Genomic DNA, 22,177 nt, shown 5'->3' on the forward strand with positions numbered 1-22,177 from the left:
CAAGGCCCTCTCTGGTGACTTGACTGTTTTTTCCCTCCCAGTCTCCAAGGATGGCTGCCTGAGCCTTTCATTCTCATGAAATTAAGCTGATAAAACACAACTGAAAAGGGGGCGGGGGTGGGGAGGAGAGTATGGCATCCTCTTACTCTGCATTTTAATAACTCTTGCATGGCCTCAGACCATTTTTAATAAGAGATTGACAGATATCGGTCTCCTCCCCACCCCCACTCAGAACACATCAGGGTCCGGATCAATGGCACCCTTTCATCTCCTCCAGAATATTCCATTTGGTCCCTCCCTTGGATGGAGGGTGACCCAGGAATGAAACCCACGCTGTTGGCATGATTTGCTGACCTCGTGAGGGTCAAGTGTGGAAAGGCACCCCTAGGAACCCAAAGATACTCCCTGGGGAGCTATACTCCACGTGGGCAGCATGTCTGTCTCTGAGCTTTCCAGGAAGCTAGTCATAGGAACACAGACAGGCCCCACTCCAGGGGCGATGTATTCGGTCAGTCAACCTGCCCCTGAGCGGCTGCCTCGGGCACTCGGGCCCAGGGGCCTGTGCAAGACTGAGGAGAGCTGGTAACGAGATGAAAAGAGGGAAGCGTTCAAGTCACTGCCCGTCTTCCCACTGCACTTGTTGTACAACCAAGTGTCAGCCACCTCCCCTGCCCCCTGGGGAGAATATATGTCAAAGTAGCCGCATGACCCCTGCCGTCTACCCTCAAAACACACCTTTTCTGCCATAGACACTCCATCAAGAGAGAACTGTATGGGCTGAAGCCCCTCGATGTGCTAAGGGCCATTAGGAGCCTTCATGTAGAAAATGACATCTCCTTTAACCCACACAGAAATTCTCAGAGGTAGGAACCTTTGTCCCATTTCATGGGTTTGAGGAAAGTAAGGCTCAGAGAAGTCAAGTGACTTCCCCAAGGCCACACAGCCAGATTCAAATGCTTGTTTGTCAGGGTTTCACTGAACATTTCTGCCAGCCCAGAGTGGGCAGTGATGCCATGCATGCAAGGCGGGCATGGGGGGGGGGGGCGGGGAGGGGCAGCGACACACCAGGTGGGGGGCAGGGCAGCACCGGCTTTGCAGTCTCATCGCTGTATCCCACCTGGAGCTCCGAGGAGCAGAAACCTGGCAGTTTCCGAGGTGGATGAAAAGCCAACCTTCCTCAAATTGTTTTATTTAAAAGCCAGACTCCTGACTGTTTGAAGCCGCTTGATTTTGGCAGTGCTTTTTCCTTTTCTTCTTTTTTTCTCGCTGCTTTTACACAGCCCTCAGAGATAAGGGAAGGCGCAGTTGCTGGGGGCCTCGCTGGCGGGTGCCAGAGGACCTGCCTCTCCCGCCCCGCAGGAGGCCCACACAGGGGAGAGTGGGTGCGCGCACCGCGCTGCCCTCAGCGGGAGAGAGGCAGCGGGCCCCGAACTGCTCTGCACCTGAAGTATAGATACAGATGAAGTCTTTTGCTTTTATAGTGAGTTTCACCGGCATTAAACTTCATTTATATCTCTATAAATATATACAGCTTTGAACGGGAGGCTTTATGGCTAGGTTTATAAGTTCTAGCTCCCTGTGGCACAGGCTAGGTCACCGTGAGGAGACAACCCCTTTATGGACAGCATGGCCTCTGCCCTTTGTGACATGACCATTCGCAGGGTCCTCATCTAGTATTCGGGGCCCTGCCCCTTCTGCCTGCAGGCGCTCTGCTCTGGGGCCGCCCTCTCCCCATCTGCACGTACCCACCGCCCCCCACCCCCGCCACAGCTGGTCAGGTGGAGGGGTCTGGGGCTGTGGGCCCATTTCCTCTCCGCACCTGTCCTTTTGGCCCGGACTCCACTGCTGACCTAAGTGTAGGCTGGACAGGCTGGCAAAACCCCATTTATTAAGGTATGTGTTTTACAGAAATCCATTTAGATAAACAGACCGTCCACGCAGGTGCAGGCGCTCGGTGGCTACGGGGTTTACGATACTTCATGTGGCAGGCAGCGGCTTCTCTCCCGATACACTCACGGAGATAAATTCAAGGTAATCTATATAAACGCAAGCCTTTGAAATTGCACACCGTCAAAAAATTCAAACAATTACTCTACCCCAGCCAGGAGGTGGCTGTTGGATGTTCTTCTTATGGAAAACAGAATTATAAGGGAAGGGAAAATGTTTCATAAATAAAACTCAGAATGGCAGAAGAATCCGGAGGGAGGGAAAGGCAAGAGAAAAGGAATCCAAATGTTCGCGGTCCCCAGCAGAGTGAGGAATGGGGCTCAAAAATCCAGTGTCTCCTTAAGGCTCAAATTAATTTAATCCAGGACAACTTCCAGGTAATTAATTAATTGGCGAAAGGCATCTTTCAGATATTTATAAATATCAGCCTGCCAAGCTGGTGGTGCTAAAGCAGAAGAAAAAATGGCCAACATGTGCTCTTAAAATCAAGGTGATAAAAACAAGGGCCAGCCCAGACCATTAGCGCTTGAGGAGAATGTAAAATCCAGGTCAGCCCCGATCATTGTTAGCTTGTTGAAACACAGGTACCCCAGGCTGCACCCAGGCCCCAGACCTCAGGAATTAGCAAGTGGCTCAATCATTCATGCTCTGTGCCAGGTGCTGTCCTGGGCACCATACGTCTGTCCCATTTACTTTTCATAAGAACTCCTTAAAGATGAGATGATGATTTCTATAAGCTTTTTTTAGGGTGGGAGGATGGAAGAGAGGCTTTTGATGAGGAACCTCAGATTAAGACAGGTTAAGTGATGGCCCAAGAGCACAAGGTCAGACGTGGTGGAGCACGAATTTGAAGCCAAGTTTCCTGGTAATAACGCTCAGGACTTGCTTCTCGCAGAACATGTGGCCCAGGTGGAGGGGGAGGGTGTGGCGGGGGGGTGGGGTGGGATATGGCTAAACTAGAAGCTGCAGACAACAGGGGAAGAACTTGGGCTCCGTTTCAAAAAGATTGGGTTCAAAACCAGTCCTGCCACCGTCTAGCTGTGTGTCCTCAGGCAAGCTATTTAGCCTCTCTGAAGTTAGATTTGTTGCCCTCATCTGCGTGCTCTGTCCGCTATTTCAAGTCAAGTTGTACAACGACCAGGGTCTCCCTTTATCCCTGGCTGGAGGAGGTTTGCCTTGACCACCTTCCCCCTGGGTTATTGTGAGGATTAGATGAGAGAAGGTATGTATGGCATCCGGCACAGAGCCCTTCACACAGTGACCCCCATTTCTTCCCATTGTTGTGAGAATCAAGTGAGCTACTGTATTGCACAGCCTGGTAGAGTGCCTGTTCCACTGTGAACACCCCATAATAGTAATTATTTATTATTATTATTATTATTATTATTATTATTATTATTATTATTAAACTAGAGAAACGAGCATGGGAACTCCTGTATTTAGGTTGAGCTGAACCAACAGCAAGTGAGAAAGGGTTTTATTGAGTTTTGCTATGTGCCTGGTCCTGTGCTGGGCTCTCCTAGCCCTCAGAGAATCAGTAGTCTAGGTGGAGAGGCACCTAGATTTTTACATATAAAGATTAGCAATAGGTGGAGAAGCATATGACAATAGCCCTGTTCTTAACTCATTAAAACTACACTGTATATAAAAAAAAAGATTAGCAATAATGCAAGATGCTTAAGAGGAATCACAATGAAGACATCATTAATTGCCAAATGAATGATAGAAGCAACACAAGAAAGTGGTTAAGGCACAGGCTTTGAACCAGCTCTATCACTTCCTAGCTGTAAAAAGTTGAGCAAGTCACCATGCCTCAGTTTCCTCATCTGTAAAATGGGGATAATAGTATACATCACAGTGTTTTAGCCACTAAATGACACGAAGCATTTGAAGTGTTTATTATTAGTAATAACAGCAAACATTTATTAAGGGTTTTCTCTGTGCCGTGCACTTGGTTGAAGCTCATAGGAAACACTCACTCAATGTTGGCTGGTGTTGTCATTAAGCAATAGAAAGATCCAAGCTGCCAGGGCCCAGAAATGCGAATTTTTAGGTGAAGTAAAATCAAAGACTAAATTCTAGCCCAAAGATGTTGCTAAGCCATTGTCAAACATTAGCCATTCTGGATTGATACTGTCCTGGGACCAATGGTCTAGGCTTTTCCTTCTTTGTCTCTTTCATACCATACAGTATGATAAAGACACATCCAAATTGGAAGAACCATAAATTCCTCATGAGTCCTGGTAATAACCTTTTACTGAGTCATAGTTAAAGCATAAGATGTTATTATAAGAGGCAAGTGGAGGTGAGCTTGGCAGTGCCCTGCTCTGAGGGCAGAGGTCCCCTAGAAGATCAGAGCTAAGATCCTTGAGGAAACTGCAATGAGTCTGTTGGCCCATTTGTCGCTGACCCCAGAACTCCTCATCTCATTTTGGAGTCTCACCTTGTAATGCATAAGCTGGGGAGAACCCAGAAATGTGTCCACCAGGGGTGAGGGATATGTCTCTCACTGTCTCCCGGTATCTTTCTGGGGTAAGATTGGGGCCTTCCGGAGGGGGTATAGAGGAGAGTTTAGGATGCCAGTCTACTTGAACTGCTTCTGTTGTGCACTTAACAATGAGGACCAGAGTACAGGAACCAGACCCAAATGAAAAGGGCGGGGTGAGGGGGGAGTGCACCAACCCCCCCCCCCCCGTTATCCTCCTTGATTTGCCTCAAAGAAGCCATCTGAGTGGTCCTCATAAGGGAAGAATTTCAACCCCCGTGGGAGTTACGACCGGACAGTCTCCCTTTCTCATTTGGCTGGAGAGTAAAGCAGGGGCCAGACTTAAAGAAGCATAAAAGGAAGCAACCCAATGTCCATCGATGGCTGAATGGATAAACAAAATGCGGTACATACACACAATGGAATATGATTCAGCTTTAAAAAGGAATGGAGCCTGACACAAGCTACAACATGAATGGACGCTGAAAACATTATGCTAAGTGTTATAAGCCAGTTACGTAAGGACAAATATGGTATAATTCCACTCATAGGAGGTGCCAAAAGTAGTCCAATTAATGAGGACAGAAAGTAGAGTGGTGGCTGCCAGGGGCTGGGGGTGAGGGGGGTGAAGAGTTATTGTATAATGGGTATAGAGTTTCAGTTTGGGAAGATGGAAACATTCCGGAGATGAACAGTGGTGACGGTTGTGCAATAATGTAAATGTACTTGATGCCACTGAAGTGTACATTCAGAAATGGCTAAAATGGTAAGTTTTATGTCATGTATACTTTATCACAAGGAACAAAAAAGGGAAAGAGAAGAGGGTAAGGCTCTTTAAACTCCCTTTGCCAACTGACATACTGGGTACTTGCTGTGTTCTAAATAGATCAATACAGGTCTAGTCCAAAGTCATATTTCAAGGTAAAGATGTAGTGATTCTTATATACAGTTGGAAATAGCTTTAAAAACCTATTCCAATTTCCCCTTCCCACTGAACTTGCTCTTATGATGAAATTCCATTGAGGCGGGGAATCTCATCTGATCTTTTTTTAACACAGCCTATAGTTAACCAGGCAAAGGTGCATCTTTACACTTCTCCCAAATCGTCTACTGGAATTGGCTTTGTGGAAATCATTCGGATTCTGAATTTCTGCACGAACTTCTACCTGCACGTTAAGAAATCCTCACTGTGACTCTCTTCTAACTTGCCATGGCCCAGCGGGTTAGCAACCTACACTTACTTCGCCCTGAGGGATCCTGCCTGGGAGAGCCAACTTGGGAAGGACCCTTTCCATAAATGAGCCAGCTAGGTGTATTCTCTGAGGTAGGCAATCCCAGAAAGCAGCAGACCTTGGAAAGAAGGTGCTCAGTTAAGTCTCTCAGTGAAGGCGGGCAGAGTCTATATTTGCCCACTGTACGTGTAAACTGCTCTACCACCTACTTAGACAAATTTTGAGGCCCACTGGAGACTGATTTCCTGGTTGATCTGCCAGAAACTCTGATCTGTTAGTTGAGGACCTCATACTCAAAGTGTGCACAAAATGCCTCATCTCTGTCCAACATTCCCTGAACATAGAGCTTCTACAGATACAGAGTAGGAGAAAACTAGACAGGCAAGGTGTCAAGACTAATTACATAGGGTGTGTGTGTGTGTGTGTGTGTGTGTGTGTGTGTGTATTTTTTCCCCACCAAAGTCATCAAAATCTTATAACTTCATTGCTTCTTCATGGCAAAAATAGACGAGAGTCTCTTCATCCTGGCCTATAACCACGGATGGGAGTAGGATGGACATCCCTGGATGAAGCTAGGAGGGTATCGTGGTACATGAGTCACCCCAGTATCTTCTGGTTATAAAGCCACTCTTAAATAAGGAGAAATAGCAACCTTCTCAGCCAAGACCTTTGTGGATGGAGCTGAATTTCATGGCGTAAGCACTATCACAGTGAATTTCTCTCCATTTCCCTAGTGAGCTCACACAGGTACTCTTTCCTCACCTCACCCCCAGCCCCTGGGGGTGCCAAATGGGATGACTCATGACCAGCCACCTGAATGCTAAATTCAAAGTTTTTAATAGAGATTTCAATATCATCTCCATGCACTGTACCATCAAATAAGTGAGGTCAGCTCTGAGGGAGGGAACTGCAGAGGTTTCCAGGGTTCCTATTTGGACTTGATTGTGGCTTGCACACACACACACACACACACACACACACACACACACTCACACACACACTCACACACACACACTCACACACTGGAAATGACCACTTGACTTCCTAAAACCACAACTATAAACTTGGATGAAGAATGCACCCCTCTCCCCACTCTCTCAGCCACCTACCCAGTAACAACAGACTCAAACCTCTGAAATGTTCTTGTAAAACTCTACTATAATCTACATGACACATCTATTAAATATCACATTAAGCAATGTATTTCCACAGCAAAAAGTAGCAGTGAAAATCATGGTGAAATAAGTCAGAAAGTGATGGGGCTGGGGGATGGAAAGATTGATCAGAAAGAAGCACAAGAGAAAGCTTGCATACCTTGTTTGGGGTAGTGGCTAAATGGATGTATTCAATTGTCAAAACTAATATGAATACTTAAGATCAGTACATTTTATTATATGCAAGCTATACCTGAACTAAAAAAAATACATATCAGTGGCACTCTCCAGGTAAAAGATAGCAACATACAGTTGTGGAAAATAGGGCAGGATGCCAACCTTTTCTTTCCCTTCACCTTTCTTGGTATCTTCTATCTCCCCCAGATCTCAGGGGCAAACCAGCAGAGTCTCCCCTCCTCCATGAATGAGGGCCGAATATGAGAATGCAGCAGCTTTCTCCCCCAAATGCTGGCCAGATGTGAGGGCTGCAGCTGCCAGGGGAGCAGAGGTTTTGTATGTGTGGTGGACTTGTGTCCAGTCACCTACTCTCTTAGAGTTTCTGTAGGTGCTCAGAACCCATCCCTCTCCTGTTCTCTAGTCATCCTCCCCACATTGTGAGCCACAGAGGACTCAGTGTAGCTGCTCCCAGAGAAGGCTGAGGGAAAATCATTAGACATCTGAAACCAAAACATCCACGACAATGTGCCCTGGAAGGGTCCCTTTAACTGGGATTTCTGGGGCAACGTGAGTGTGGCAATCAGTTTCATGACCTCAGTCCAGCCTAGGGGCCACCAGCCTAGAATTCTCTTTCTACAGTAAGTCCAGGGAGCTCTTCACCTGGCTCCTGGCCATCTTCTTGGCTGAGAACCTAAGTACAGAAACACCTTGGGACTCCTGGCTGATTCTCATTCTTCACCAGGGAGAAGCCACTGCTCCACACGGAGTTCACTAAAAGGTCTCAGCTGCAAATCTGTCCACTGGAGAGCAATACATCCCTGCTCTCCCTCACATGAGCATTTCTGCATTTCTCAGGTGATGAAATACTAGGAGACCAGAAGTTCTAGTTCCGCTTTTGCTACCCTCTAGCTTAGCACTTTAACTGCCTATGTCTCCCCATTTATTAAATGGGCCCAGTAATGACACTGAGCACTTCTTTCAGAGAGAATTTAAGGGCATTAATGACATAATGACCACTAAGTATGGTGACTTCAGTAATAAATGGTGGCTTTGGATAGGGTCCACTGCAAGGGCATGAATTTCTTTTAAACCTTCAGAGATATGTCATGTAGAAATCTATCCACTTTCTTGTTCAAACTGGAAGATTTCAAGGTTGGCAGGAGTTGGGAGAGTTGAAATATCAATGAGTCAGTGTTGGTTTCTGATGCTTTGCTTTATCTATTTCAATCTCTTCTCCCTGCCATTAAAACCTCTGACTTCACTATTTTTCTCACTGCCTTCCACTTCCTACCAATCTAGGGAGATGCTGGGGTTTCTGGATTCAATGGCAAGCATAGTAAAAAAAAAAAAGAACAAAAAACAAAAAACAGTGGTGCCATTTTACTCGGGACTATGTCTCTCGCCCAGAAGATTCACCAGCCAGAGGCAGAGAGTATTTTCTTTGGTTTGGAGAAGGGGCCCAGAATGCTGAATTAAAAGCAAAACACAGAGTCACCACCCTAGAGTTCACTGGGTGTTGGGAGGAGTGAAACCACCCCCCACTGACTCTCTCATCTTGAAGAAAGTGACCAAAAGGTTAGATAATTAAAGGACAGTTCAAGGCAAGGTTTGCTCTTACCAGAGCCACATCTCTTTAAAATTCCCCTTGGGATGCTGGTTTCATGGAGACATAGATGGCTGAAAGAACTCCCCAACACCACTTGTTGGATGGCCCCACCCAAGCAGCTGTGGGTAAGACTGAAGGACAGCGGATGCAGGCAGATAGTGTCACCAAGGCAAAACCAAGGCAGATGCAGGGACTTGATTGAACATATTTCTGAGGGACAGGAAGTGGAAGAGACAGAGCAGTACCTTCCCCCAAAAAAAGTAGCAGTGAAGTTAGAGTAATGATGAGCCCGTTTGTGGAACCTCTCAGTACTGGAGGACATGGCACTACTTCAAGCCTATTTACATCAGGACAGGTCTACCTTCACTTCTGCTTCCCCAGACATAAGGAGACAAACCTTTCTCCTGAGCAATCTTTCACTGGCAGAAAACAGGACAGAACAGACTTTGTCCTCTTTCCAACCACACATAGTCAAAGATGACCAAAAAAAAAAAAAAAAAAAGTGGAGAGTACATCCTGCCTCCTTGTAAGTGTAGTATAATCCACACTGGCCAACCTCTGTAAAGCTCAAGACACTGACACTTGCCTACCACCACGAAGACAGGGGGATCCCAGCCCTCAAAACCACCCCAACCTGATGCTCACCTGTTGCACCTGCCCACTTGCCATGGATTCACACCAGGAGAGAAAGTAAAAGGTCAGAGTGGGCTCTCTCCACAGCAACAGCCTGGAGATCCTAGGGAAACTGACATTTAAAATGCCACCTCTTCCAAGCTCTCACAGAGGAGCATAACTTTTAACTCTACCCCTACTCTTAACCCCCTCAGGCTTCCTTTGCAACACTTTCCCTCTGTGGTTTGTCTGGAAAGAGTTAAAGAAGGTGCATGGCTAATTCCCCAAACCCTCCCTCTTATCTACATAGAAAAAGAGCAGCCCTACACGGAGACGCGCAGAAACCCACTGGCAATTTAGCTCAGACCTCACCTATCTTATGCAACAGCACACACACACACACACACACACACACACACACACACCGAAGGCCAGAGTCCACATCCCCCTTTAATTCAGTAGACACAGTTTTGTGCCTTTCTTTTCCCTACGCAGAACCCGGCTCGACTGGCAGCAGAGAGATAGATGTAACCTTAGTGCCAAGCTCCTTGCAGGAACACAGAGACACACAGGAACCAAAATGCATCTCATAGCTCTCCGTGGTGCTGAAATCACGCTAGCAAGGAAATCGAAGGAGCAAGTGAGCTGGACTTACCCGGCTGAGGGTGGGCGGCAGGGGAGCGAGAGGAGCTTCCTGCGAAGAGAATTCTTGTCTGTGCGAGCTGGAACCAGCTGATGCGCTCACCTAGAGAACCCACCTCTCTCCCTTTTCTTCCCTTCCTCCTTTTCTGGGAGGAAGAGAGGAGGCTCCACGAAAGAAATGAAACCCAGGCTGACAGGGCTAGAGTGGAGGGAGAAAGAGGAGGCAACAAAAATAAGATTAAAAAGTCAGGTGGCTTTACTCCACTGGTGGTAATTCCTTGGGTCAGGGGGGACCCCTCTTCTCTCGCTCTCTGTGTCTGTGCCTTTCTTGGTCTCTGCGTGTTGAGCCAACAGCCTTAGCACAGTAGGTTCCTGCCTCTGACGTGAGAGACAAGGAAGCCTGGGACTGCTTTGCTGTCTCTCTCTCACGCGCTCTCTCTTTTCCCCTCTTGCTGAAATTTCAGCAGCATGATATATTTTTTTTAAGCCTTCGTTTTTTCCATCCCCCTACAAGCAGCCCCCTAGTGGACAGAAAAGAAAAACATCTTGACTCCTTTTGAACAGTCCAGATTCAGAAACAGGAGCAATCTCGTACTCACAAACTCTTGGGAGCTGCTTCTGCACAGATAGGGTCCTGTATAGCCAGAGTCTTCCTTCTGGCCAACCCAGATGGGAAGAGAGAGGGAGGCAGAGGAAGAGGGAGAAGACAGAAGCTTTTGCAGATTCTTTGTCCACAATTGCAGAAGTAAAGGGTGGAATGGGGTGGGGGAAAGTGGTTGGGGAGAGAATGTTTTGAAAGATGAGTTGGGGGGCAGGGGTTCTCAAATGCTTTAAGGTCTAACTCAGCAGAAAGTCACCCTTTGAAGAGTCAGAGTCTGCAGCCAGGTGAGCTGTGTCTATACTTAGGACAACCCAGAATTTGACAGCTTAAAGAGGCAGGGAATATAGGCAACCAAGCAGAAGGTATCTAGTCACCACCTCATCTAATACCCTCATATGGCTTTTTTGAAAGCTGGTGAAAGAAATATATGGGCAGCTGCAGCCTGAGAGCATTTCAGAGATGGAGAGAGAAGCGACCTCTTTGAGCATCCATGGAGAACTGCAGCAGAGAAGAGTCATCAAGGGGTCACTTCTCACAGGCTCCTAAGGGATGTCTTATATTCTTTTTTAAGCGTATAGTCTCACGACCTCCTGGAAAGAGTCCTGGTACTTACATCTACAAAGTTGAGCTCTGGTTTCAGACTGCCACTCGCTTACTGGACATTTTGCTTCTTATGGCTCAATTTCACTGTTTGTAAAATGTGGGTAATGCTGCCCCCTCCCTACTGAATAGAAATGCTGAGGGACTGGAATGGTATAGAGACATAGAACTGTAGAATTGGCAGGGAATTTAAAGATAATGATAGCAAAAACACTTTACTTATGTTTATTCCTAGCAAATAATAATAGCTAGCATTTATAGAATATTTCACAGGTACTGTTACAAGCCCTCACATGCATTAGCTCATTTAATATATATAATTAGCATGCAGATGCTACTATTGCCGTTTTATAGACCAGAAAACTGAGGCACGGAGGAAAATAATGATTTGCCCAAGATCACACAGTGAATAACAGAGGAGGGGCTAAAATACAGACCATCTGACCCTGGATCTTATGTTATTAACCTCTATCTACAATAAATGTACACTTTGGAAGTGACAGCATCTGAAATTAATAGAAGAAAGAAGCACAGCTACCATTATTTTTGTTTATGATAAAGTGTCTAGATTGGTGTAATAAATTTATATGCGGTTGAGTTTTTAAAATAAATTATTTACAACTACGGGTGCCAAACAAACTGTGGAAATTGCTATACTGATGAGAATTCTCTAAGAAAACTAATCCTCTTGGTGATTTGGGTAGTTTCACATACACAAAACTGGCTGTAAATCTCATGAAGTTGGAAACCACTGGGCTTTAAAATCAGTTCAGAAGACACATCACTTGATTTCTGTACCAAAAACAGATTGTTGCCTAGTGCCTAACACAGTACTGGGATGGAGCTGGCAATTTGATGATCTGAATTGTTGCAAAGCATTCAGCTAATAAGCATGCAGTGAGCTGTTGACATTTTCTTCAGACTTTCAGAATTGTGAATTCCTTACCTAACGTGGCTTACTTCTTCCTCACTTTCTTTGGATCAAAAGTGAATGGAGTAGGACAAAGATGGGATGTGAGTGTTAACAAATGATGGTCCTAATGGAGTTTCCAGCTCCTCAAAGTGGGAGAGGGGCAAGGAAGACCACTCAGTTCAGGGTTTGTACATGCTGAGACATGGTCAAATGCAATGTAACAAATGAGCACATAGAGAAAATAGCCAACCTGATCTTTGAGGACAAGGGTACCTCCTGAGAAGTGGGGCATCTAAGCTGAAGCCTGAAGAATGAGAATTTACCTCAGCAAAGAGTGGGGAAGAGAGTTAAACAGAAGGCACAGCATGTGCCTTTCAAGGTAAACATTACCCTTCTATTTATAAATGGGAAAACTGAGGCTCGAAAGTTAAGTGGCTTGATCAAGGTCACACATCTAGTTAAGTGTAGAGCCCAAATTAAATGCACATCTATTTGACTCTAAAGTCATCCTCTTTATGAAGCACCACATTGTCTCCTCTCATCCTTGGGAAGTGCACACAGGATTTCATAAGGTGATTCAATAAAATGTACACAGTAACTGAGTACTGACGTGATATCTACACAAAGCTGGAAGTGTGATCTGTTAGATGAGAAGGCCACAAGAAGGCAGTAGTCAGTACAAAAAAAAAAGGAGGAACTCATAATGGCAGAATTGTTTTAGGTGAATGTGTAATTACTCAATGTACTGAGATGTAGGACTATTTCAGAAGTGCAAAGACATTAGAGACTCCTATTTGAAAGAGGGAACGAATACAGAAAGGGCTAAAAGGAAGATTCAGATTAAGTGCTGTGGGAGCCCAGAGAAGAGTGGCTTTTCCTCTGGACCTTAAATAATGGGGGCTCAGGAAACTAGCCAAATTATGCACTCCATGGCACTCAGGAAGTTCATACATAGAAAAAAGAAGATCCAAGTTGTCATGAAAAATAGTGGGACACAGGAAGAGTCAAAGATCACTGTAGGCAGAAGGGTGTCAAACTTTGGAAGATGGACAGCTTTGGGATGATGAAAGGGAAGTGAGGTTGATAGATGAATTTGGTTTTGGACATATCCGACTGGGATCATAAAGGTGTCTAAATAGTGGTCGGAGTGTGTCTTTGGAGCTCAGATTAGAGACTTGTGGTTGGTGATATAGATCTGGAGACATTTGCATGGACCTGATAGTTGCTGGATGGAGGCCATCAATGGGGGACAAAACTAGGAAGAGTAAAGAAAGAATCCTAAATCTATTTCATTGGTCCCTGGATCAAGTTTTATACTTCCTTAGTCCTTGTGGCTAAAGTGCTTGGTATCCAGTAGATATCCACAAAATACTTGTTGATTGGCTCATAACAGCTCAAATCATGTGTTAATTGAAGATAATATCAGGAATGAGATCAGTTGTTCGTTCCTTAGCTTCCAATCTATGTTGAGAGAGAAGGCCCCTCTGTCACAGCCTCCTCCCTGGAAGCTGCTAATCATTGGCCCTGGTTTTAATTTTTTACCTAGCACCCCAGCCCCCAGGTCCTTCTCTGGATTGGTATTAACTCTCCATCCATGTTTCTAGACCAAATTAAGCCTATCCTCAAGCACTGAGCTGTCTCCAGAGAATCAGGTGGTTAAGCACCATGCTGTAATTTCCCAAAGAAAAACTACACCATGGTCAGCCCATAGAATTCACCCTTCCAGAACTTGAGGTTTGGATATGGGGACTTAGGAAGTGCAGGTGTGGCTTTTTGACAGAAAAGGGAAGGGAATCTAGTATTCTTCTTTGGGACTTGACAAGTCCAGAATAGCCATGGGGAGTCCCCTCTTCCCAACCAAGGCCAACATGTATGCAGTGAGCAAAGAAAGGAAAGAAGTTTGGTGTAAACACCAATAAGATGTGTGATGGACTTGGGGCTCTGTCCAAGGAGGATACAGAGAGAAGAGGAGCAATGTGAAAGATCTAGATTCTTAATCACCACCCCTGAAGCCCATCTAATCCAGGTAACTTGTCCTGAGCAAGTCTTCCTATTTCCCAACCCATCCGTTTTACATAATTTCTGACCCTGCCCTCTCTCCTTTCCCAAAGTCTGTTTCCGTGGCCACCCAGTTATGTAGAATTATACATTATTGCCCTTTCCTCCTTCAGGAAGTATCTGACAAGACCAAGGGGGTTCTTCTAAGATCCACTAAGCCTGCTAGGTTGAGGAAGAGAGTAGAGTGCACAGAATAAAGGTTCTTCCAGTTAAGAGACACTATTTGGGAAGAAAATGGCCTCTTTTATCTTTCTCATCCCCAATTTTTTCCCCATAGCAAAGGTGAGAACATTGGGCACTTCATGTTGTCTTATTGTGACTCTACCCTCCCCTGGGCAGAAAAGCCCGCCTATGAGCTATGTATCCTCATACATAATTTTAAAAGACCATTCACTGCCACATTCTATAGGTAGAGGGTCCAAGAGTGACAATCTGTGAGTAGGGGGTACAGGAATGTTAGGCACAGCAGCCCTGGCAATAACTGGCTCCCCTGAAGCAAAGCAGCTCAACCCAGTCAGAAAGTCCCAACACTGGAGAAGGGAGGACAAGAGTATTTGGAAAATGTCCCACAGACTCCCATGGAGCCTTGTGCCCCCTCCTATAGCACATCCCCTGACCATAGGGAGTTCACAAATCAGGAAACAAATATTCAGACCATCCTGAAGAAACTACCTTGGGGAATGACTTTCAGACCTCTAAAGTGAGGATCTGGAGCTAGGTGTTGCTTCTAGGGCCCATGAAGGAAGGAAAGAGAAGACAGAAGCAGTTGCCAACAGAGTTTCCTGATAATGAAGACTTCTTAAAACTGGTACAACTCAGGAAGGATGGCCACTTCTTAGGACATTGTAGGGAGATCCAAACATCAGTTGGGTGGTTGGAGTTAATAACTTGTCCATTCCATTCCCTTCCAGCTCAAATAATGTAGGATTGTATTGACCTAATGGCTGAGGGATTTGTTTACAAAGGGTGAGTTCAAGATTTGGGCTTCATTTTCTAGAAGGTAGAGAAAGGAATTCTCAAAGATGAGCATGAAGGTAATGTAGCTCCAAAGCTTACCCTCACAAGGAGATAGAGAAGTCCCTGCCTTCCTAAAGCCAAGGCTGGGCTTGGGCTCAGTCCCAGCCTGACTCAGCAGACTTTGGTGACCTCATTGCACAATGGGGGTGATGTCTGGAAAGAGTCCTGGAGTGCTGGCTGACTGCCATATAGACAGGAAGGCTAGAGTTTCAGCCAGGCACTGGTTGGGGGAAGGAGCATTAAGAAGTGGCCCCAAGAAGTTTTTTAGAGCACTGATGGATAGGAGCCTATAAAAAGAGCAAGGAGGGCTTGCCTGATCTGGGGAAAAAAGTGGGGCAGTTAAATGACCCCAAGCTCTGGCAACCCACTGAAGACTAGGATCTGCCTAATGTATCAGTGGATTAAGTGGGAAGGGACCTCTGCTCCAAATCTTTCTCCCACTGTGTGCCATAAGATGGCAGGTACCATTATGGTAGACTGTAGCATTTATTACTTTGCCCCTTCTCAACCTCATTCTTTCTTTTTTTTTCTGGAACCAGAACCTGCCCATCCTCCAACCCAGGCACTAACCCGAACACCTGACCTAGACCTGGCCAACCCAAGTTCCATATCTAGACACAGTGATGGGTACAGGGCTGAGCACATGGGCTAATTGGCAGGGCCAATCAGAATCTTACTTCGAAAGGGAAAAAGAAATACTCTTTTTCTAATGGGGTTGTCAAAGAGGGATCACATAAGCCTGGCATTGACCATAGCCATCTTCCTTGACCCTATGGAGGAATCCCATCCACAGTTAAAAACAATGATGCCAACATCCAGCAGTAAACAACCAAAGAGGGCGGGGGAGCGGGGGGGGAAGGGAGCCCAGATAATGTCATTTGAGATCTTAGATCCAGCCAGCCCTGAATCTTCCAGTTAGGTGAGCTGATAAATTCTCCTTTTGCTTAAGCTAATTTGTGTTGGGTTTTTGTCAAGCTGGCTTAACTTTTGAATCCTCTAAGACTCCCAGGAAACTTCAAATTCCTCTTAGGGGTATACCTTCAGCTGGGGCAAGAGCATATATCTGGGAACCTAAGAAGAGATAGCTACCTAGAACATAAAAACAGGAACAGGATGTGGGATGGTTGAAGATGTCATTGGTGCTCGTTGAGGAAAGATAAACATTTCCTTCTTCATTGGTCTGCTAAGGACAGGTCTGATGTCCAAGTTCTTTTCTTGAAGAGTGCAGAAAGAAGGCCCAGTGAAATGACAAGGCAGCCATTGCTGCATCAGTGCAGAAAATTCTGGAAATTGGGATGCATGGAGTGGGTCTATCCCAGAGCACACATTTGTTCCGAAGCCTATGTGGTTACATGTGCTTTTCCAGTTGGAGAGACTCTGTGCCCAAACCTGTTACCTGGGGCATCAGAGGACTCTGCTGTCCTGCTTGTGACATACCCACTTGGGTAAGGGTGACAAGACCAGGGACCATGTCCATCCTTGACAAACCTGCTCTTCTCCTCACCCCCAAACCCCTTGCATATCCAGCAATACCTCCCAAACACCTCCTACTTCCTTGGCTCTTCTCTGGGCACAGCTGGCTCAGAGGGCTCTGAGCAGAGTCCTATTCTGGGAAGCTGCAGCCCCGAGCTGTGTGAGCAGGCTTACACTATCTCACTCTGAGGCAGGCACCTGCCCCTCCCCTGCCGGTACCTCTGCTTTGGCATATAGGTGGCCTGACCAGCTGCAGCTTGCCTGGGGAGGGAAGGCTGCCCGAGTGATGGAATGCTAGCCAGGGAGGGATGCGGCTGGGCCCCTGGCTCCCCAGCCTGCCTGCCAGCCAGTGGGAATCGTTATCTACACCGGAGAGCGAGCCAGGCTTCCCACACTAAATTAGCAAGAGCAGAGCAGATGTCTCCCTTCAGTGCAGCAAAGGATTAGACGGGATAGAGCTCGTGTCTTTCCCCTTTCCTACAGTCAAGGGCAAGCATGGGGCCCTGGGGTAGGTGTCTTTCCCTAGAGTTCAGGGACCACATCATGGGTGGACAGCCTGGGGTCAAAACCAGCCCGCCACCCACCACCCCTTGCCTGGGGCATGGGTTTCCTTCCTCACAAATTCCTCACTCATTTCATCTTGAGCCCCAGTATTCATTTCCTTTGGTCTCTGAATAGGAAAATGGAGGCCTTATTTTAGGTCTTGTCTTCTTCTGAGTTGGCCATATTAGAAACTTCAGACCCTCCCCCTATTTCCTCCCTGAGCCCTTTCTCCTGTGGGAGAGCTCTAGTCCAAGAGGTGAGGTCTCCTCCCTTCTTCAGGAGCTCCCCCCCTGCTGCTTTGCACCCTCCTTCCTTATCAGCAGCACAGAGGGTGGAGGGGTGGTGGGCCGGGGACCATTCCAGCTTGTCACCCTCCAGTGACACTCCATCGTCCTCTATTTCTCAGCCTGACTCTGCAGCAGCTGAAACCTTCCCACCCCTGCCGGCCTAGCTCACACCTCCTTCTCCTCAGCCCTTACTTTCACTGCAGGAAGTAGAGAGGCAGAGTGGAAACTTGTTCCCACTCCGGCCTGCCTGGATTTGAATCCTCACCCAGTCGATTTGAACAAGGCACCTTTCTCTTTGGTTTTCATATATGTAAAGTGGGAATGATAATTATACGTTCATCATAGGGTGGCTTGTGCAGGTTGTGTGAGTTCATTCGTGGAAAACACTAGAAGAGCACCTGCTAGCTATTATTCCATCCATGCTAGCTATTATTCAGTGAACATTTTTGAACACACATATTTTTTTAAGAGTCCTTCTTGCTTTTAGCTTTGGCTGGTCCTGGCTTTATGAGTAAATGTGCTTTCTGGGTTCAGCACCTGCCCCCTTGGCTCCTGCTTCACTGAAAGTTGATAGGACACTATGACTTTGGCTCTGTGGACCTCATCAGGTTCTGCCTCCAGAGGCCTCTGTGGCCTGAAGGAGGCAAGAGCCTAGGCCTGGGGCGGATCAGACCTGGTTTGAACTTCTGCTAAACAACTCAGGAAGCACACAGCCTCTGGCTGTTCCTTTATACCTCCACATCTCAATCCCCTTATCAAAAAACAAAAGCAGGGGGGCATAATAATGACTCCCTGTCCATGGTGCTGTATTGATCAAATGAAATGATGGATGGAAAACATGGTAGAAACTCAGCAACTGTCTGTTTAGTATCTGTGTCACCCACCTGCATGTGCCTGACCTTTCTCCTTTTGCCGCTAGAATGTCACCTCTCAGAGAGGGCTTTCCTAACACCCTCTCGCATGGCCAATGATGCTGCCACCTGCCGCACCCCCTCCCAGCATTATTTTTTCCATCCTCCTTAACACTGGCTGACATCTCATAGCCCATCTTCCTGTTTGTTTATGGGATGGCACCTGCCAGTCTCCAGGATGTCAGCGTCTCTGCCTCAGCTGTGAGCCCGAAAGCCTAGAACAGTACCTGGTTCTTGCAAACAGGTTCAGTAAATATCGCCGCTTTAGAGCATACTTTATATCTCAGCCATTTTTAGCCCCCTTGTACCGTGTTTTATTGCCAGCAGTGAGGTTTTGAATCAGGCAGAACAAAATTTCAACCTTCTCTCTTCTACCTTAAGAAATGTACTCTGAGCTCCCATTTTTTTCATCTGTGGGATGGAGAAAATAATATTTATACCAAAGGGTTATCTTGAAGATTAACTGAGATAATGGTGCCTAGAACAATGATTGACAGATGGCGGGAGCTCATTAAGTCCTTGGTGAATGAAAACGGTGGAAGGAAAGAGAAGGAAACACTGTGGGCGCTGGGCCCTTTATCAGATCTCCTACCTGCAACCTTTCTGTCCCTCCCTTCCCTCTTTCCTTCCCCTGCCTGAAGCTGGCTCTGCTGGGACTCCTGCTAATCCTTCAGCCACAGGGCGTCTGTCTCTCCGAGTCCCTGCTGGCAATAGCAATCTGGATCAGCCTGAGAAGTTATTACCCTTTAAAGCAAGGGTCGACCACTAGTTTAGCTCAAGTGCCACAAATAGGGAACAAATTTTGCCAGAGGCACCAGAGTGGCCAAAAGAACATTTTTCCAATTTTCAGAATGGGCGTCACCAGCACCCATTGGCATGTGGGCTTCATGCTTTGTTTCTCTAAAAGGCCTTTATTATTTACTTCCTGTATCTCTTTTCATCTTTTTTTTTTTTTTTTTTTTTTTTTTTGTCTACTGGTCTTGAGTAAAGAGTCATTCTCCTTCTCCTCTCTTCCTTCCGTTTTCACATCTTTCCTGGTTTTTTTGTCTTGTTTTGTTTTTTGTTTGTTGTTTGTTTTTGGCTCTTGTCACTCTTCTTGTTCTAAAGGGTGCTAGGGTGCTCTTTACTCCAGACTTCTCCTACCTTCTCCCTACTCTCCTTTCACTTCCTTTCTCCAAGTGGCCAGATTATGATTCCAAGATGTAGACAAAGCCCCAACATTGTGAGGCCCTTGTCTTGGGAGACAGATGACTTTACTGGCTCCCCATCCCTCTCTATTTCAGCAGTCAGAGTGCAGGCTCTAGGTTTGCTCTGCCATGGTGTTTTCTATATCTTTGTGTTGGTAAGTAGAAAATCTTGTATGGTTAAAACAAATACAAAGGCACTGTATTCTCTGGGATGCTTCTAAAGATCAGAATTGTCGGGTCCAGGCTAAGTTTATTTTACAGTCTTCTTCCCCCCATTCAGGAGTCTGTCTGTAAGAATTCTGTAAGCTGGGGGTGCTTGGGTGGCTCAGTCAGTTAAGCATCCGACTTCAGCTCAGGTCATGATCTCACAGTCTGTGAGTTTGAGCCCCGCGTCGGGCTCTGTGGTGACAGCTCGGAGCCTGGAGCCTGCTTCAGATTCTATGTCTCCCTCTCTCTCGGCCCCTCCCCTGCTCATGCTCTGTCTCTGTCTCAAAAAAATAAAAATAAAAAATAAAAGAATTCTGTAAGCTGCACACAGGTGGCTCACAGAACACAGTTTCAAACCTGGGTCCAATCAGGGACCTGCCACTCTCCTGAGGGCCAGTCCCCCTCCCCTTCATCACCTGTTTAGAGTAGCCTCTTGAGTTTACATTTCCTCTTCCCCAAAACAGGAACAACAATCTCTACGCTAGGCTCTGTGCCCCTCAGAGTGTGTTCTGAGGCTCAGATGTGATGCTGCAGGGGAGCCTCTGGGCATCTGGGAAGGAAGGACCCTCAGGAATAGTCCATAATGGGCTTCCTGCTTTGCTCACCATTAACACAGGTGAGTGGGGGGCCAGATAGCTTTTTTTTTTTTTTTTGCCAATATGAGGGTAACTTAGATTCAGAAAAGCAAATTCAAGTCCCATGTGCAATGGACTTTTATTTTCTCACTTGGAGTAGCACTGTTGGAAAGTGATCGTTCAACAGCCCAAAGTCAGATTTTGAGTTTCTTCGGCCTCAAACGTAGGCAAACCATCCCAACTTCGCACATCCTCTCTGAACCGGGCAAGGCCTGCATCTCCAGAACACGTGTGCTCCTGGGGCCTTTGTCAAATCTGAAGACAGACCCTTGCCTTGGTCAGAATCTGCTATGGTGCAGGGCACCTCAAAGTGACTGGGGTCCAGCATGCTGTGACCTTGAATGTATGAGCTACTTTTGAAAGAAAACTTTTTATTTCAAAGAACAAGCTCAGTGGCTCTGAGTTGTTTTTCTTTTTTTTTTAAGTGTTTTAAATGACACAGATATTTAGGCTAGAGGAAAAAGTTAGAGGGAAATATATGTTAGAAGAAGCTATTACATATACATGTGAATACATTACTATGAGCCAAGTATTGTGCTAAGCACTTTACACACTAGATTTCATTTATTTAAGTGCTTAGGAAGAAAAATGGAGGAAAAGACTCTCCAAAGTAGGTGAGAGCCTGCATTTATCTTGTACCAGAGAATAAAGATGAATGAAAGTCCTGGTAAGAAAGTAGGTAAAAGGATCCTACAGAGAGACCAGCCTTAGTCTGGGCTGCCAGCCAGAGGCATCTAGAAGAAAAGAAATAATGAACTTGTAGGATGTTAGAGCTGGAAAGAGCGTCAGAACTGATCTTTTCCAACCACTGTCTGTTCCATTTTACAGATGAGAGTGCCAAGGCCTGAAGAAGGAAAGCGACACACTCACCCTGATGTAGCTGGGTGTATCTAGTGTCCCCTCCTTGGCCAGGGATCTTTCATGGAAATCTAACAGTGTGTCCCCATGCCCCCACCAGCCAGGAGAGAAGGGTCATTTCTCCTCGAGTACTGCACGTGCCCCTGCCAGTCATCCATTAACCTAAGATGGGTAATCACCGACTGTGGTCACTGGGGCTCATCCTATGACAAGGGCTCTTGCTGACCACCAGGCTGACTGATCCAGCCCTCGGATGCCTGGTTGTCCCTGGTTCCCAGTGCATCTGCTCCTGCAGCCAGCGGGCGTTGTCTTAGATTATGGCCTCAGTGTCACTATTGAGGACTAGTCCCCCAACTTGAGAAAGCCAGATGTAGTATCTGTCCTGTGAACCTGTTTGTGTTCTTTGAAACCTTAGATTCACAGCGTTCGAGGTGGCAGAACCCACGTGTTATCTGGCTGAACCCGCCTATCCGAGAGCAGTGAGGGGACTTCCTCAAAGCGACACAACTGGTTGAAAACCGTTGAGGCCAGCATCTGTCCTCCCTCCCTACAAGAAAGGATTAGTGGTGACGGCAGTGGTTTACTAGTATTGGTAGATTCCTAGCACACGTGGGTGCGGGGGGAGTCACTGCTGGACTCACAGTACAGGCATGGTGGGTGCAGGCTGCATGGGAGGCTCGGGGAGGGGGGGGCAGAGGACGGAGCCACCCAGTCTGCTGTTTGTCCACCACAACAGCAGTACCTGCGGGGAGCCGGGCCACCTCGCACTTGCCTGGCAACCCCTTTGCACAACCCATTGACATCTCACTTGACCCCATGAAAGATGCCCAGCAGCAATTCCAACCCCATTCCCCAGTGAGAGTGTGTGGGCTCAAAGACAGCACTTAACTGGTAAGAATAATAATGTGATAAAAATATAAGCTTGATATAAATAATAGATGATAATAATATAGTATTAAATAATTGACCATATTCACACAACAAGTATGTTATGGAGCTTCAGGGCCTACATCTCTAGGGCTATGTTGCCTA

General features: G+C 46.5%; 1 long non-coding RNA gene across 2 annotated transcripts; it reads left to right on the forward strand.

Annotated features, from left to right (window-relative positions):
• Nucleotides 1-1,728: 1,728 nt before the first annotated feature.
• Nucleotides 1,729-21,196, forward strand: LOC125155717 (uncharacterized). Of its 2 annotated transcripts, none has more exons than XR_007148324.1 (3): nt 1,729-1,893; nt 20,117-20,268; nt 21,116-21,196. It is a non-coding gene; the product is annotated as an uncharacterized LOC125155717 (long non-coding RNA). The 2 variants fall into 2 exon arrangements; XR_007148325.1 differs by lacking the exons at nt 20,117-20,268; nt 21,116-21,196 and adding exons at nt 5,491-5,756; nt 9,709-10,059.
• Nucleotides 21,197-22,177: the final 981 nt, after the last annotated feature.

The sequence above is a fragment of the Prionailurus viverrinus genome, chromosome F1 (assembly GCF_022837055.1).
Source record: "Prionailurus viverrinus isolate Anna chromosome F1, UM_Priviv_1.0, whole genome shotgun sequence".
In the NCBI taxonomy this organism is placed as follows: Eukaryota; Metazoa; Chordata; class Mammalia; order Carnivora; family Felidae; genus Prionailurus; species Prionailurus viverrinus.